This window comes from Anser cygnoides, chromosome 17 (assembly GCF_040182565.1).
Source record: "Anser cygnoides isolate HZ-2024a breed goose chromosome 17, Taihu_goose_T2T_genome, whole genome shotgun sequence".
Classification (NCBI taxonomy): domain Eukaryota; kingdom Metazoa; phylum Chordata; class Aves; order Anseriformes; family Anatidae; genus Anser; species Anser cygnoides.
The window spans coordinates 10,857,077-10,874,582 of NC_089889.1; the positions used below are offsets into that span (position 1 = coordinate 10,857,077).

Here is a 17,506-nt window from a genome sequence, read left to right on the forward strand (position 1 = left end):
TGCAAATCCATCCCAAATCCACATGCATGAAATCAGTTATGCTACAACAAGCCTTTTACAGCAGCCAACTCCAAAAATGAATCGTGACAATCTTACTCTCAGTTGTTCTAAGCTAGCTATCCAATCCATACATAAGGTTACCTCCACATGACAGCTCAGAGTGTTTTTATATATGGACCACAGTGCATGGGCAGGCTTGTAATTTAAGGATTTTGGGTACCTTCAATTTAAAGAGGTTTAAGTCTTTTGCTCTAAATGCATTATTACCTGGTCTAAAATGCTAGAAGTCTTAATATCAGCTATGGTTATTTAACTAGTTATAAAATTTACTTCCCTTCACACTTCAGAAGGGAATTAACATATGAAGAACAGATTAATAAGTAGGAAATTAAAATAATAGCATGCATATTAGTAGAATAGTTATTAGTACAACTTTATTTATTCAAGTGCATGAAAGAAACGGAAAAGAATACACACACACACAAAATGAGGAGCTATACTTTCTTCACATAACTGTCTTTTTCCAACAGTCAGGGGAGATGAAAACAGTTGAGGATGCTGTTTCTTGAGTAACTTTCCAGCCACACAGAAAGAATGAAATGACTGTATTAATAGGAATTTGGCCCAATATTTAATTATATTAGAAATAGAACTGGATATTTATGAACCAGTTTAACATTATACCCTCAGAGGCCTTATTTTCATGTCATTAATAAGACCATTGGTCCAACCTTTTGTTACATTTCCTACATCTCAATGATCAAAGTTGAAAAATTTTGCAAGAAACACATGCAACTCTTCTTCCACTACATTGATATTTCATCTGGGAAAGAGAGAGACTTGCCAGAGATAAGAAGCAAGTAAACACACATTCTAAAACACATAAATAATTATCATAAAACATGACATTTTATGCCCATATAAGGTGAATAGATCTTTTTAAGAATTTGTTATTTGCTTCAAGAATTGCCCGAAACAAACTGTTCGGTAGAAAGTCACTTTCAAGAAAAAAAAAGGTGTTTTTTTTTTTTTTTTTTTAAAAGACTGCTCATACATTCTATGTATTAGTCCCTAACACACATTTCTACAGCACATTCAGATATGTTGTTCATATCTGCATGGTGTTACATATCACTTATTTTATTTGGCATTAATAAATAAGCAATAACAGAAAAAGATAGAATGGCACCTCCTTATTGTAGGGACGACCTGGAGTATGTAAACATTGTGTAAAAGCTTCACAGTACTGAGTTTCCATTTTCTTTACTTCTAGTCTCTGCTATCACATATATTCCTATGATTTTTGTCACTATTTCAAGTAGGAATACAATGAGGTGATTATTAAGAAACAGTATCACTGCTCCTGTTTTACAAGGCAATAATACAGTTAACTACAATAAGAATATTAAGCTTTCCCACAGGCACTGAACAGCGTCTTCCACATTCATAGTTGCTACTTCATAAAGTTTTTCTTTTTTTAAAAAATAAACTATTGTGTAAACCACATTTACTGTCCTGACTACATGCAGATGAACTTTCTTTTTTGCTATTTCTTGGAATACGCTTGTAATACAGGAAAATAAGTAGCCTAGATTTTGTTGTTTTAAATCCTATTTCATATTAAAAATGCAAGTGTTTATTGGCTTCAAGTTCCTAATTAGATAAAAGCCTTTTCAGTTACTTTAATGGAAAGCAATATTGTCTCCTTTCACAATGGAGAACTCCTTTCACGTCTGTCTAAATTTGGTTTAAAAGCCTTTAAGCTTTGAAGGACCACATTGTGCTGTATATGACCATCTAAACCAACATATATGCCTTCCACTGACAAAACATATTTGTTCAATCTGATGATATATGTGGGCTACCTTGTCATAGCTTAATGGGTATCTCTTCCCACAAGAGAAAATTAACATGCCCTAGACTAACAGGGATCTATTTCAGTTAGTAAAGTTCATTTTCGGAGTGGGAACACTACTCAAACAGAATTCTGCACTGGTCAATTATATAAATCTATTGAAGCCCATTTAACCTAGCAGACTAGCATGCACTTCTGTCCATACTTTCACAGACAATAAAGCAGGCATTATTGTAGCTTTCATACCTAATGTTCCTCTTTCTCCCCATCCATCACTTCTGTCTTGCTCAAACCGATCTGTGTTTGCAGCCTTACCCCTTATCCCTTCTCTCAGCATGTTCGTAAGTAATCGGGAGGAGTGGCACCACAACTACAGCAAGCTGTGAGAATTTCCCTAAGGAAAGAGCCAAATACTGTCTCTTGTTGCATTAGCTACCGGCACATTAGTAGAATGTCAAGTTGTAGAATCCACCCTGAAAGATGCCCCTTCCCCAGGATTTTATTGAAAGGAACTGGCTCCTAGGCTTAGGATAATGCCAGCAGCTGTTACTATCATAGTCAATGTAGAGACTGCGCACTGTATGCAGCTAGCAGCAGGAATTTCAGAAGGCATTACAGACACAAAGCTATATTCTCTCAAACGCAACCAGTAGTATAATAATTTAGCTTTATACCACCATCCCTCCATACACACATAGTGCATGGAGGTAATCTTATTCAGCTTTTTGCAATATAACAAACCTAGTAAACCAGATGATGCATAAGATTTTTCTCAGTAGTATGTAATTTAATAAAGTGAATTGAAATTCAGAAAGTTGTGGCAAAACTTTCTTCAGCCATTTTAGTTATAATTGCCAGCAATCTTTTTTTAATTCAGGAGCACTCCCCAGGGAAGTGGTCACTGCACCGAGCCTGTCTGAATTTAAGAAGAGATTGGACTGTGCACTTAGTCACATGGTCTGAACTTTTGGGTAGACCTGTGCGGTATCAAGAGTTGGACTTGATGATCCTTAAGGGTCCCTTCCAACTCAGGATATTCTATGATTCTATGAGTGATATTCTATTCGGTGTTTCAGAATGTACGCTACCAGAGCAAAGAGGAAAAAAAAGAAAAAAACATAGCCAAGCTATACTTTCCCAGTTTATTGGTTCTTATTGCTTCTTCTTTATCTATGCTCAGAAGATGGATTGGTTTTAAACAGAGTACTGCACTGAAAGTTTGGAGGTAGCAGATCTGCCTGTTTGAGCACTTACCCATTTAAAAGCAAATGCAGGCAAATCTAGCAAAAAAGTAGCACAGCACATATTTAAGACTTACAAGTGTAAGCTAACCTAATGTAATCAGTTTCTAATGATTACACACATCCACAGAGGATTCCAGCACATTAACAAAACCTTATTTTTACTTGTTTTACTTTCAATCACTTTTTACACTATTAAGGAAAGAATAAGACACGAGTATGATATATAGGGAAATACTCAAGGTAGTTCACAGAGGAAGAAGCAAGAGTTTTATTAAGCAAGCACCACTTTGATAGGAACTGAAGCTAATAAAGAATGGGGAAGTCAATTCAGAATTTTAAATCCAGAACAGGTGTCCAGACACTCATGCAGTACAAATGCAGAGTTGAAATAATTTCACAGAAGTTTAGTATTTAATGTAAGTAATTCAAGTCCATTTATTTCAGAATAAAGTTGTTTTTAACAGCAGCCACAAACTTTACCAACATTCTCCTTTGACAACTTTCGAAATCTAAAAGAAAAGAAAGGAGAAAAGCTAAAGGAACAAAAAAAACAGATTTTTTTTTTTCCCCTTTGTGAATCCTCTTATTTGAGGATGTAACTTTTTGTAGTTGACTGCAATATGATTTAGGTTGCTGTTTTCAGTTGAAGCCTTGGTTAAAAAAAATGGATTTGAAAGTCTTTGCATCAGATATCTACCCTTAAATAATTATGGAAAATTCTCATTAAAAAAAAAATGGCTTGGGCACTTTTGGATGGAGTGCCTGGGAAAAAAGTTAGTTGTTTTGTCTGTGCTGAAAAAGTTGAGACCTTATCTTTAAAACCCTTCTAAGCCTCCAAACTTTGAGACAGGAATATGACATTACAGAAGGTGAGCATTATGGTGTGGATGTGTGTTTGCTATTCTTACAAAGCAAGAAGTTAGAGACCTTCCAAAAGTTTAGTTTTAACTGGATTAGATTCAATTCCAAATAGAACATGTACAACAAGAGAAATTGGACTAGACAGTCTAGAATTTTAAGAAAAAAAGGAGAGAAAAGAAAGGGAAAGGAAAAGACATTATACTAAGGAAAATCAGAAATATTTCATATCCACTAGAATGCCTTTGTCTCCAGAGCCAAGAGCTCGGACCAGTCCGATCATGCACTTCTTGCCTGCAAGTATTTTTGAAAATCCCTGATATTCTATCTTTCCACACAAAGGTAACATCCTCTTATTAATGATATTCACCCTTTCCTTTGAATCCAAGAGTTTCAAATTGAAACTAAGCTGTACAGATATCAGGATGTCATCTTGTGGTAGAATCCAGTTTAGTTTTATTGGAGAAAGTCCCTTGTGAAATTTAAGATATCTTAGAAGAATATTAAGGATTAATATTCAAGTACCAAAAGTTGTATATATTAGTTACGGCAAAAGTTTTAATTACATATTCGTACACTATAGTCCCATCCAAAACAGGTTGGATCGGATCTAATGATCTAACAAGAGAATGCAACAGAGAAAGCTGTTGTCTTTGGTGGTTTGTTACCGCAGTTAAAATGCATATCGTGTCAGTCAGACAACTGAAGAAAGAAGTGATAGTGTCATGATTTAATTAGCCCTTTGTCGAGCTGGACTACTGAGTTCTACCTTCCTTTGCCATGGTGGCTCTTTGTGATGTTAAGTCACTCAAGCCCATCTTTTCAAAGATGGTCATAGCTTGTGATTTTTGTTTCTTAGATGCCCAACAAGAGGTACTGCTTGTGATCAGAAAATACAACTGTAATGGTAGCTGTTTTTAATATATATGAACATATTAAACAAAGTCATCTTTTTTCACTTGATCCATCGTGATCTCTAAGAAATTGAGCCTCATCTCCCTACTATCTCCCAACAGTAGGAACTACTGCTGACAGTAGTTCCATTAGGTTCTCATCTGCTAATTCTCATTGTGATTTTATATAAATACTCAGACCTGCTAGAATTGCCACCTGGGCATACATGTCAGAAGGAAGTGTTGCAGGGAACTAGGAGAGAGCCCAGAGAAAGCGATTACTCCATGCAGTCCTTGTGTACCTATCAGTATGTAGGCTTCACTGATAGAATACAGCATGTCACTGCATAAAATCTCTTATTTATTCATAAGTGTAAACATCCCACATACTTCAGCAGTATCCAAATACAAGTTATGCTAGTCAATGGTATCCACTAGCTAAGCATATCAATCCTGTCACAGTTTAGCATGTAGTCTCGATCCAAGTTTTAGGGAAACATAAGAGTTGATAGTGAAAACAAAGTATACTTTATAAACCAAGTATTCAACCCCTATTTTTATAAAGCTAGATTGTAATCTTTAGTTAACGGCATTCAAGTTTGCACCAGTGCAGCTAAGATCAAGACCACATTAGAGTACAAGTACCTGCTAGTTATTTTCCCTGATAACTACACATACCTCGTTTCCTTCAGGAAGTGGGAAACAAATCATCTAAAGCATTAATACCAAAAATACTATCACCACCTGGTAGACATTTTAAATCATGACCTGTATTAGCAAGTCCAAACAACCCCAAACTAGTGTGAAAAAGTGAGAAGCAGCATCAACACAACCAGTATGTAACACCAGCTGCTTCCTGGACAGAGCCAAAAATACAGCAGTTCTGTTCTGAGTTGCATTGATGAAAGTAGTAGTGTCAGTGACTGCATACAGAATCTCCTGTGCTTCATAGTGATTTAACTAAGACCAGAATCTCCCACAGCAGTCATTTTAGAATTGACCTTTAGACTTCCATAAAGAATGAAATATTACAAGAATATTACAGTGTGTCTAACAGTGGGTGTGCAGGAAATGCTGGCTGCTAGACAAGGGAGAAAAGAAACAGCACACATAGCAGCTGCTTTAGGGACATACAAACATCAGACCCGTTTAAAAATTTGTAACACAGCAACAAATGAAAAGCAGCACCCACTCAGTGCTAGCATCAGTGTTTTGTAAGCAGCTCAGATGATGACAGCAGTGTAGGTTATGGCTTCATTAGAGTTCTTACGTAGCTTTTATCATCTGTGTTGTAGTTGAGGTGGGCTATTCATGAACTAAGACTCATACACCATTGGAAAAGGGGGTTGCTGTTTAGGAGTCTTACAGAGCTTAAGGAGATGACTATTACATAAAAAACAGTAAACATTTAGTTTGGTCATGAATACAGTAGCAAGTTTGCTATTACTTGCTCAACCTTACTGCATGCAATACTTTTTGAAAGCAGGAGGAAATTGTGTTATAGCAGAAGAAAATTAGAGGGATTTGAAACAAGATTACAATATAGCCTTTAAAAGGAAATTTCTCTGCCTGTGCATAAGAGGCCATATACGAGAGCAAAAACATGTTTGTAATAAACTGTTCCAATGACAGATGCAACCTAGCAAGGGGTCAAAATCAGAATCTAGAATTTAGTAAGAACCCAAGAGTCTGGGTGCATATAACAGTGTCCTGAAAAGAAGTGGTTTTGTTTGTTTTAAAAGTTATAGGATTTAAACAGCATGTGAAGAGTCAAAGATTGAAGCTCTAGTCTGAGCAAGAGGCAAGGAGAAGGTGCTCCAGTAAGTAGGAGCCATGGAAACAATAGATGAATTTTGTCTGTCATGATGGTTAGGAAACTATCTTTGATAACACCATACAGAAAAAAATCACAGTTGTGCTTGTATGTTTAGGAGAAAGAAACCAGACAAGAGGCAAAAATTAAGGCAAAGAATGGGAGAGAAAGTCACAGAAGCCAAGTAAGATTCATAGGGCAAATTGAAAACAATATATAAACACACATATATATAAAATAATATATAAACACATAAGCCAAGAAACTTCCATGTCTATGAAAAGAACAGGGAAGGGATAGCAAGAGAAGGAAAGGCATGCTGAGAGGAATGGATGATACATCTTACTATGTCATGTTAGACAAAATTAGCAGGAATCTGTACCGTGAAGAAAAAAAAGCTTGGTAGAAAAGGATTGACTCAGAAGTTGTAAAGATGGATCTGCACATATGGAATTTAATTACATTAGAAAAATAAAAGGAGAGAATAAATCTATAGTGGAAAGAGTCAGTTGGGTCTTCAGCTTTCTGCCAGAATGATAGAAAAGTCAGAAGAAAAGCCATTGCCCAGAGTGAATAAAGGCTGGTAGTTGGCAATGCAGACGTTGCAGTGAGAGACAGAGCAAAGTTTTGGAAGGAGGAAAGTGAAATAGGAAAGTTTCAGTAGAAGCTATCAACAATGACTTCACAAAAAGGCTGAGTGAAAGCATGGAATGAATGGACTGGAAATGTGATAGTTAAAGTTGGGAACCAAGCAACAGAGAATGAGTAATGTTTCATAGAAAAAAAAAACAGACATAGGTTGAATGATTACGCAGGAACAGCAAATTATCAACAAGAGATGAAGTCAAAAAAGAATATAGGAGATATGAGAAGAACAGCATATGGGAGTTCAGAGAGCTTAAAAAGCATGAGAAGAAAGAGCAACGTGATACAGGAAGGGCAAAGAGCTGATCCAAGTGGAAAAGAGTAGAAGAGGAAAGCAAGACCATGAAAGAATAAAGCCAATAATTCTCATGATAGCCTGATTGAGGGAAGAACGTAAAGTAAACCTGACAAACATGCTGAAGCTATCATCCTCACAGCAAGACATAACATTGTGTAAAAGTGCCGTTTCTCACTCAACATGAGAAAGAAATGAAGAAATAGTGCAAATATCAGCATAAGGGACAGGGCTGTTATCAAGAATCAATTTGGTGGGTAGGTTAAAGAGCAATTTCCAGACTTTTACCACATATGAAGTTAATCATATGAACTACATCAGAAGGGAATTGTTGATTTCCTAGGTTCCATCTTAACAATTCAAATTAAACATGAGTTTATCCTCAGAAGGGGAGATAAGGCGTGGAAAAAGTATTAGATCACAGCCCAGCACAACAACAACAAACACATGCATGCACACACACACGAGGCTAAACAGAATCCACTGTTCTATAAAATGTGACTCATGGGAAAGGACTCGTATGCTACCAAGCACAGATTACAGCTGCAGCCTACGCATGGTCTCATTCTGCTTCTCTTTTGAAATTCAGAAGCTTTGACAGCCTTACAATCGTGCTGTATGCAAGAGCTTCAGCAGATACACCTCAGACAGCTGAGCCCTTACCATAGTTACGCTCCCTCTAATCCAAAGGAGCTTTTATTTATTTAAAACAAGCTGAATGAAGTTGTCCATGATCTGGGTGCAAAACAATTTCATATCAAACACAATCTAAAAAGCAGATGTACCTCTACATCACAAAACAGAGCTCTGCAACCAGAAGTGTTTAACATACCAGTACAGCATCATACAATGACCAATTAGCTCCTGGTTTAAAAATCTAAGCTAGTAGTTTTTGTACATTTTGCTTTGTCATCTAGATGCATAACATTTTACATATGAGGTGGTACTACAAATGAGTTTAGCCTTGAATGATGAAGGACAACAAGCATTCTTATGGCTTAAATTCAGTGCAAACAATTCTAGCAATACTCTTAGCACATTTTTCACAGCTCATCCCCTGGAGAGATCTAAATTTCTTAAATATGTTAGGGTTTTTTTCCATATTCAACCTCATTTTTTCTAGAAGATCAAGAATATTCCTAGTTGGCACTAATTGAGGTTGCAATAAGAGCTAGAGGAACTCTGTTTAAGTAGTTGTGCTGCAACGGCAGCCTATGATAAGCGATACTTTGGGGTGAGAACATTCCTATTTCTTCCTCAGCATAATAAATATCACTGCCATTGTATAAGGGAAAAATAAGAATAGAGGGCTGTGGTTATGATCTACCAATCATGAAAGGAAGGATTTCAGTTGACTTCAGCAGGCATCGATACAAGCCTGTACCTTGTTTTGACCAACAGGACAGAAGTAAATGTATTACTTTGTATTTTAAAATATTGCTAGCAGGTTACTTAACTGCTAGCAATGAATGGAGTTTTACTGATGAAAAATTACTATTTAGTGCATGATTCACACTATTCTTGTGTATGAATATCCACAGCTTAAGATTTTTGTAAGGATAGATATGAACAGTCAAACTTTCAGCTCCAGCTTTCTATATGATCTCATCATTTACTGTATTATTAGGAGATATGAAGCATGATCAGTATCATCGCATTTTAAGATTCATTTCTAACTACATGCACATGTTCCAAGCCTGGCTTCTGTTGGTATGTATTCTGTAACGTTTGTTCTTATAAGATTGACTAGGCCTAAACAAATCTGACCATAGAAAGTTTGGTTATGCGATGACAAAAATAGTCAGGATATTTTCACACATTCTTAGGGCTATACACTCTTCATCGCTATCACGATGTAATTTCAAGCGTATGATTTTTGTCTACAACAAAAATAAGAGAGTAGATATAGTCTATTAGTTAATATTCAGTATTTTTAAACTACATAGGTAGCAAAATGAGCTGATAAGCCTAATCATCATATCACAGAAGCAGAGAACAGCTTGGGTTGGAAGGGACCTTAAAGACCATCTAGTGCCAACCCCCTGCCATGGGCAGGGATGCCACCCACCAGATCAGGTTGCCCAGGGCCTTGTCCAACCTGGCCTTGAACACCTCCAGGGATGGGGCAGCCACAGCTTCTCTGGGCAGCCTGTACCAGTGCCTCACTGCCCTCCGAGTGAAAAATTTCCTCCTAAGCCTATCTTCTGAGGAAGCTTGCACAGACTCTTTATCTGAGTAGTTGTAGCAACGTAGGAGTGCCATAGTTTAGATTTGACAGCATTGTACAGCCTTTTTCAGCCTCAAGCAAGCCTATAAACACTTTTCCCCAGACCTAAAACATATAGTGGATTTTGGTTCATCTCTAATAACAGGAAATATATATATAATCACATTTTTTCCTCGACCATATCTTTTGTTATTCTTAACCTGTGCACTGGTAACTGGACTACTACTATTAGCAGTAGCAATTTCAGTTCTAGATTTTTTTAACATACAGGATTGTTTTGGTGTTTTATTAACACAAAACAAGTGGTAATTACTTCTGCTATTCAAGTTTGAGTTGTACATGAGCATGTTTTCAGTATTCAGATATTTTCCCCCATTACAGTTTGCTTTTCTTCTGTCTGAAAATCATCTTTCTCTCAGTGTACAAGTTGTCCTATGCTGAGGTCAGAAAAGTTTCCTTTTGTCTCACACCTCAACCAGTGTTATCTCCTCTTCTTCCAAGGTACTTAGTTATCTCACCACTTTGTGATCCTTATATTTCATTCATTTTGTTTAAAATAAGCTCTTGAATCAAGTACTAAGAACTGATCTACTGCTACATTTAACAATCATAAGGACTAGTTTGCAGGTTTTTTTCCTGTATTTAGCATTATGAAGAGCTTAAGTAAGAGTTTCACAAGCCAGACAAAGACATGACTGTAAGCACACAGTACCAGTCTTAACAGCAAGATTTCAAATGGTTGTTCTTCTTGCTCTTTATGCTCAGTGACATCTCTTTTTGACTCAAACAGCTGTGATACTACCTAAAATTATCTTAAAGCTGAAAGGTGCTAATCTAGCCTTTATTCATTATTCAGCAATAAATCCTTAGTTTTTCAATTCTCATTTCTGGTATTAGTAGTAGGCACAGTAGGTCAAAACAGTACAAAAACTATTGCAGCTGGATGGATTCCAGCTTCTAAATTCACTCTAAACCCCCAAAGCAAGTTTACCAAAAAGGAGGCAATACCCACGATGGATAACAGAGTAACAGTTTGTCTTAAAAACTTTGGTCTCAGAGCTATCCTTGTGTTCTTCTAGCACTCAGATTACTCAGCTAGGGGCAGGGTGGGGAGGTTGTCTACATATACAGTTGTCTGTTCTCAGCTACCCCTGGTTACATATCATGCCAGTTCTTGCCTGATAACCACTCGTAGCCTTTCAGGGTAATTGTGCTTAGAAGTAAGAGCATAGATGGTGGTATGCTGTAGTTCATTTACAACACACCTCAAGACCTTTAAGTTGAGATATTGAAGCCAGTATCATAACTAGGAAAAGATGAATACTGCCTTTTGATGCCTTCAGTGACTCTTAACAACAGCTTTTGCACCTTTACTGTTGCAAGACTGAAAATTCCTCACACAATTCTTCTTACAAGTAATAAGTCCTTATGTAATATCAACCCAAAAAGCTAAAAGTATTCCAGAAAACAAGAAATATAAAATTTCTTACCTCTCAACACTAGGAAAATGCTTGATGAGGTATCTTCCTACCTCCCCCAAAGGCAGACAAATGAAAGAAATAGCTAAACACTTCACCCACCTTAAAGCAATTGGAATTTTATTTCAAGTTCTACCAGCTGGCAGCAATCCCATTAAGAGGCAGTGCCACTGAAATCATACCCACTAGCAGTCTCCTCCTCCCAAGCTATCTTTTGCACCAAGTACTTCAGGAGGAAAACTAGAAACAATTTAGGTCATCCCTTTGCCTACTGAAGGTTCCACACATTAGGGAAATATCCACTATAAGTTTTAAATACTTCTGTTGTTTTAGAGACACAGGAATGGCATAGACGTAACAGAACAAGACTGTAGATGTGTCATCAAAATACAGATTTTGTCACCTTGACTTTCTGGAGATGTTTTTTGTCAGTCCTTAAGAAGGAGATACAATTTTGGTTTGTGTTTCTCATATCTGCCATGAGGTAGTGTAAATGGATGCTCTGCATATGAATAGCTTTAGCTGTCCCTTCACGTTTTTGGGGTTGGTTGCAGAATAGAGTCTGTCCATCAAGGTGAAATACTATTTTCTGAAATCTTTTACTATGAACCTTGTACTGCTTGTATTCTGTAGATCTCCACCTGCCTCTGGCCAATTCTAATACAAGCTGGAGAAATTATTTGTAGAAAAAAATAGTATTCATAGGGATTTTGTAACTAGATAACTCTGAAATACCATTTCAAGTTATATTTAAAAAAATACGGAGTCTATAATTGATGATTCTGACAAAACAGATGCAGACACCAAGTGAACCAGGTGATGAGGTTGATGGCTCTTAATCTAACTCCATCAAATATAAGTCTTCTTCACAACTTACGTAAAGACAGATAATAAACAACATGTCTAAAAAAATTCCATTTGCACATCATATTTCATTGCTGAATATGAACAGTGCTGTTATAGATTGACAGCATTCCATCTGGCCTCCTTTACAAAAACATTTACAAGCACTTTATTATTTTCTTGAATTGACTTGTTTATGTAAGCTTTCAATGAGCTCTGTGAATAATTCTTGACTGATAAATCATGAGAACATTAAGTATCCAGAATCCAAAATTACAGTCATATAGATAAGCTTGGATTAATCACAGACTACCTATATATGGAGACAAGCAGCACCAAGAGTAAGGATACTGTCCAAGAATATCAAAATGATGTGTTTGATCAAAACAATATGTTCGAAATTCTCTCTGATAATATTATCATGTTTCACCATAAAGTAGGTGAAAACAGATTAATTTGGGAGGACTGTACACCTTCTATGTACCATTTACTCTGACATACAAATCAAATACAAGCATATACAAAGTAAGTTAGAATTTTATTTTTAAAAATACTTTTCAAAATAATTAAGATATTTGCCCAGTGTTAATCTGTATTATTTTGCTGACCGTGTAACATGAGAAGCTTTTAATGGCATTTTTATTAGTTGTGATCAGAGGACTGTTATTCAACAAGAATTTGACAGCAGGAGGAAGGAAAACGCCTCAATTATTTTACTCCAGTTATTTTCAGTGAGGACTAACAAGTCGTACCCCCAGCAAGAGTTCTTACATTCTTCATTCAGATTTTTAATCAAATTTAGCCTTTCTTGGTTCTGACAGCCAAACTTATCATTTGTCTCCAGTCAGCTCATTTGGTAAGCTTATTCAGGATAGCACAGGAAGGCATTCCTAGCCTAATAAAAGTTCTCTAGTTCAGAATTACAGGCTGAGTATGGAATGAGAACTGCATAGGTTTTCATGGGCAATGTCTTGTGCTTTCTCACTAATGGAAAAGAACAAGAACTCTTGCCTTTTCAGTTGGCCGCTGCCCTGATAATATCAACCAAAATTATTTTTAAGCATTTAAATACAAATGTTTTTGTTAACAGGGTGTTCTTGTTTTGTTTTCCTGTATTTAAAAGGTAGTCCTATAGATGATACTGGGTAATTGTTAATTGCTTGTCCATCTTCGAGGTGCTTTTTTGTGGGGTGCTATAAACTTCCATTTAGTCAGCCTTTTCCGTTTGATTCTTATGTAAGACTGGTGGAAAAGTACAGAAGCAATGTAGACTATAGGGTCATGGAAGAGCACTTTGCAGTCTTTGTACTCACTTGAATGTGACTTCTATGAAATTCTCCCAGAATAAAATAATGTTATTAGTAGAATCATTCTAAGAGTTTGGTAAGAAGGAAGATGATTGTTCTGCTCACTGAGAAGTTCACCTATCATTTGTTAATTAACTTCATAGTATAATTCTAGAGTTCCTTGTAATTGTGTCCAACTTTCCTTTTAAAGTATATTTTTGATATAATAGGCATTACACATTTCTTTCAGATCAGTTCTTACAAAAATTATCCTGCCTAAATGATTTCTGAATTAGGATATTGCAGTATTTTCTATTCGGCATTCACTGTTTGCCAGGATCAGAAGACATGACTAGAAAAGCAATATGAATAAGTCAAAAATACAGAGAATCTCGGATAGTTCTAGTCCACTATGCTTAATTTAAGATATGAATTTGGGAAAATGTTTTTTCATGATCCAACCTTCATTTTAGAGCTGTCTGTACCTGAGCGTGAATTAGAAGTTTCCAGGTATGATCCCAAGAGGCCATGATAGCAGTGGCTGTTCTTGGTTTCCTTGGCTGCGGAAGTGAGAAAAAGTGAAGAGTTTCTAGGCCAACAACACAACATGGAGAGACGCGTCTCTTGTCACAGACCAGGGGAATATTCTCTGTAAGCATTTAGTTTTCCCATATAATAACCCACCTGCACTGGCAGAGAACGGGACTGTATCAGAACCAGTAATTGCGTTTTCTCGGTGGTAGGTTATCACTTCAGCAGTGCTTTAACTTCTATTACATAGAATTGCTCAGGATGGCAGTGTACAATCAGTCCTCTTTGCAAAAACGGAGAATTGTCATTTGCACTGTTAAGACAGAGATTCCTACCTCTTGTTGATGCTGATGCCTGATATTTTCATGTTTTTAGACCACTATATATTTAATCGACCTGTGGAATCAAAGAATATTGTACTGATATAGGAACTGTGCATTTCAGCCTAAAATCTGACCATATTTGAAACAACAAACAATTGCTAATCCGTTGAAGTAATAAATTGTTGAAATTAGCATCCAAGTATTTTTTCCCATAACTTACAAAAATTGTAGAAAGGCTTTGGTATTCTATGTCTATTTGTGAACACGCTTGCAAAGAAAACAAACTTTACACATCCGTAGTCACAGTCATGAGGCAAAGTTCAGATCTGCTTTTGGGAACATTCACAGCAAGAAATCAGAGGACTTAATGCACATCAAGTCAGGGAATGGAAACAATATGATAATAGAACAATTGTTCAAATTCGAAGTAAGCTAAACTTAGAATTTGAAATACCATCATAAATGTCACTGAATTACAAATTAAGGTAAGTTTATCTGTTCATGGACATAAATGGATTGAAAAGGAGGTAAAAACATGTCTCTGAAATTAATGTTTAAGGAGAGAGTCTACCATTACTGAGCAATAAAAAATGAAAGCACAATACCTTCTTACCAATTGTAAAAATATAAAAATATCTGCCAGTTACAAAATGGCTTCTATTTTAGCTCTCTGACTCTGCTAAAATTAAAAGGCCAGGCACTGAAAGGCATCTTGAGAGAAAATCTTCCTACCAAGAACCAGTTGCAGTAAAGGTATTTTGAAGGACACCGTCAACTCACTAGCAATACAGGGAGATGCTCTAGCGCAACAGAATTTATTCTTGTATATTTTAGTTTAGAATGGATTTGATTAATATCGTATGCATTACTTGGCTTAGAGATTTTATTTATTTAAATTATATAAAAAAGTTATGTGATATCAGTTTGAATCTTCTGCCAGAGCATAAATACTAGGGACAGTCAACATCTGCTATACTTTCTTTCCTCATAAAACATCCAGTCAGAAAAATAACACTCTAATTTACATATATATGTAAATGGTTATTATATATCTTTATCCAAATAAAATAATATTTTATTAATATAATGTAAATATTCAAATTTTATGCCTTGTGCTGGTAGGTACCCAGAGGAAAAAATGTAATTAAAAAAAACAAACAAAAAAAAACCTGTAACATGAACTGTATTATTTTCAGCAAGACATCCCCTGCATAATACTTAAGTATTCTTTTGAATCATACGTATATTTCTCTTTTACAGGAAGAGGTATAATAACCAGGTACTTACCCTATCCAAACAGCAAGCCCTCTCAGAGCTAAACATCCAGCTGTATTTTTGTTACCATGCCATGACACTTTCATCTGAATTGATTACAATTCAGTTTCATTGTGTTTTTTCTTTCCACAACACAACTGTGTCAACTGTGTTTGTGCATCAACATTTGATATGCTGTCTGTGTTTGTGTCATTGTATTTGAGGAAGATAAAGGTAGTTATCCCAAATTGTCTCAATAAGGTTGGAAAATACAGAAAGCAGGCATGCAAAATAAGGGTTGAAACACATTGGGAACGCACGCTACAATTACTACCTGTAGTAGTAGGAAAAACTGCATAAAAGACCTGTGTTACTATACTATTTGAGTGGAGTCCTTCCTCCACAGTAAAATAGCATTGTTAAGATATGGTTAGAGGAAGAAAATAGTCTGCTAGCCTAGGTACTATCAAATAAAACAGGCTTGTTAGGTAGGGGTAGGAATACTACTATGTTATTACTTACAAGTATTTGTGGTGAAACATGAAAATGTCATCATAATTATCTAGTTAAAATTGGTTAATGCAATACAATACAGACAGTAAGAGTGACACGCATCTGTCCAGATTTAGCATATGCACGTAGGTGGCTACCTCTCAGCTAGTCACGCTGCTTCTTTTGTAGCCAGTGGGACAAACGGTCATTTCCAGAGGTCAGTTCATCTCAGTCTAAGATAGTGATTGAAATATAGTTTGGTAAATTGCACTGTACAAATCTGGTTTTTTGCTTCACCAAATCTATGGAAAGCCTAACCAACTACCCCATACGTACATAACCCATTGTAAGTATCTAAAAGTGATGAGAATCCTTCCAACTGCAAAGTCCAGGGAATTACTATTGCATAAATCCACTGTAAAAAAAAATTAGATTAACAAGTTGTAGTTCCTAAGAAATGGTCTTCTACTTTCTGGTTATTATCGTTCTTTTTTGCATCTCACAACTTTACATGTATGCTAATCTCATTCTATTTTGAATGGACATATAATGACAAGTTTTGTTTGTCCCCCCACTGTATGGACCAGCTTTTTGAACTGCGTACACTTACTGGTTTCCAGGTGTGCAAAATACACAGAGAAAATAATTTGTTAACTTTCCTATAGGCACAGTGGTATAACAGTATAATGAATACTTAGACTTTGAATTCAGTTTTTCAAATTTGCCTCTTTATGTCTTTCTATTGGCCAACATCATCACTGGTAATTTCACAGGCTATTTCTGTAGCATGGAACTGTCTGGAAATGTTATCACACTTGTCTTTTTGATGTGATGACTTAGCAATCCAGACCAGAAACAGGCTTCTGGTGTAAGGGGCTTAGAGAGAAAACAAGGGCAAAGGAAAATAGGATTTGTTGGATAAAACTATATTCTCTAGATATACATTACATGTCCAATGCTAAATAATAAAATGGGATTCTGGGGAGAGCTGAGTTTCTGCTGAACGACAGATAATGTCGTGAGATACAGAAGTCTAAAAAAAAAAAAAAAAAAAAGGGAAAGCCGTTGCCTTTGAAATTTTTCCATGTGTTTTGTTAGTTGTGATTTTTTTTTTAAATTTTTTTGATAGTAACAAGCGTTTGGAGTCTAGGTAACATAGAAGTGATGGCCATTCAATAATCTATTCCTTCCATCCTATTTCACCAATGCCCTTCAGTGTTAATGAAAAGCAACAGTTGAGAGAGAAGCCTATTTTCTCTCTAGCTTTCATTTCAAGACTTAAATTATGTTCTTGATTACACTGGCATAAAGCTAGGATGACTTACATTACTAATTTGTGGCAACTCCAGATTTAGTAGGAGAATAAATAGGGGCTGAATTTCACCATTCTCTGACGTGTTCTGTGTATTCCATGGACCTGAAATTGCAAGGGGACTTTGAGAAGGGAGTCAATTTTATTTGTGTTGAAT

General features: G+C 36.1%; 2 protein-coding genes across 9 annotated transcripts in view; one reads left to right on the forward strand and one right to left on the reverse strand.

Annotated features, from left to right (window-relative positions):
• The window catches only part of RSPH14 (radial spoke head 14 homolog), a 109,028-nt gene that overhangs the window by 65,956 nt on the left and 25,566 nt on the right, over positions 1-17,506 (forward strand). The window lies entirely within an intron of this gene.
• The window catches only part of GNAZ (G protein subunit alpha z), a 76,403-nt gene that overhangs the window by 55,125 nt on the left and 3,772 nt on the right, over positions 1-17,506 (reverse strand). Inside the window, exon 1 of one of the 4 annotated variants that reach the window (XM_066978889.1) lies at positions 13,923-14,796. The exons of 2 other annotated variants lie outside the window; for them this stretch is intronic. The gene's annotated coding sequence lies outside the window, so the exon portion shown is untranslated. Of the gene's footprint in view, positions 1-11,320; positions 11,427-13,922; positions 14,797-17,506 lie in introns of those variants that run through there. One more of the 4 variants, XM_013173635.3, reaches the window with a different exon arrangement.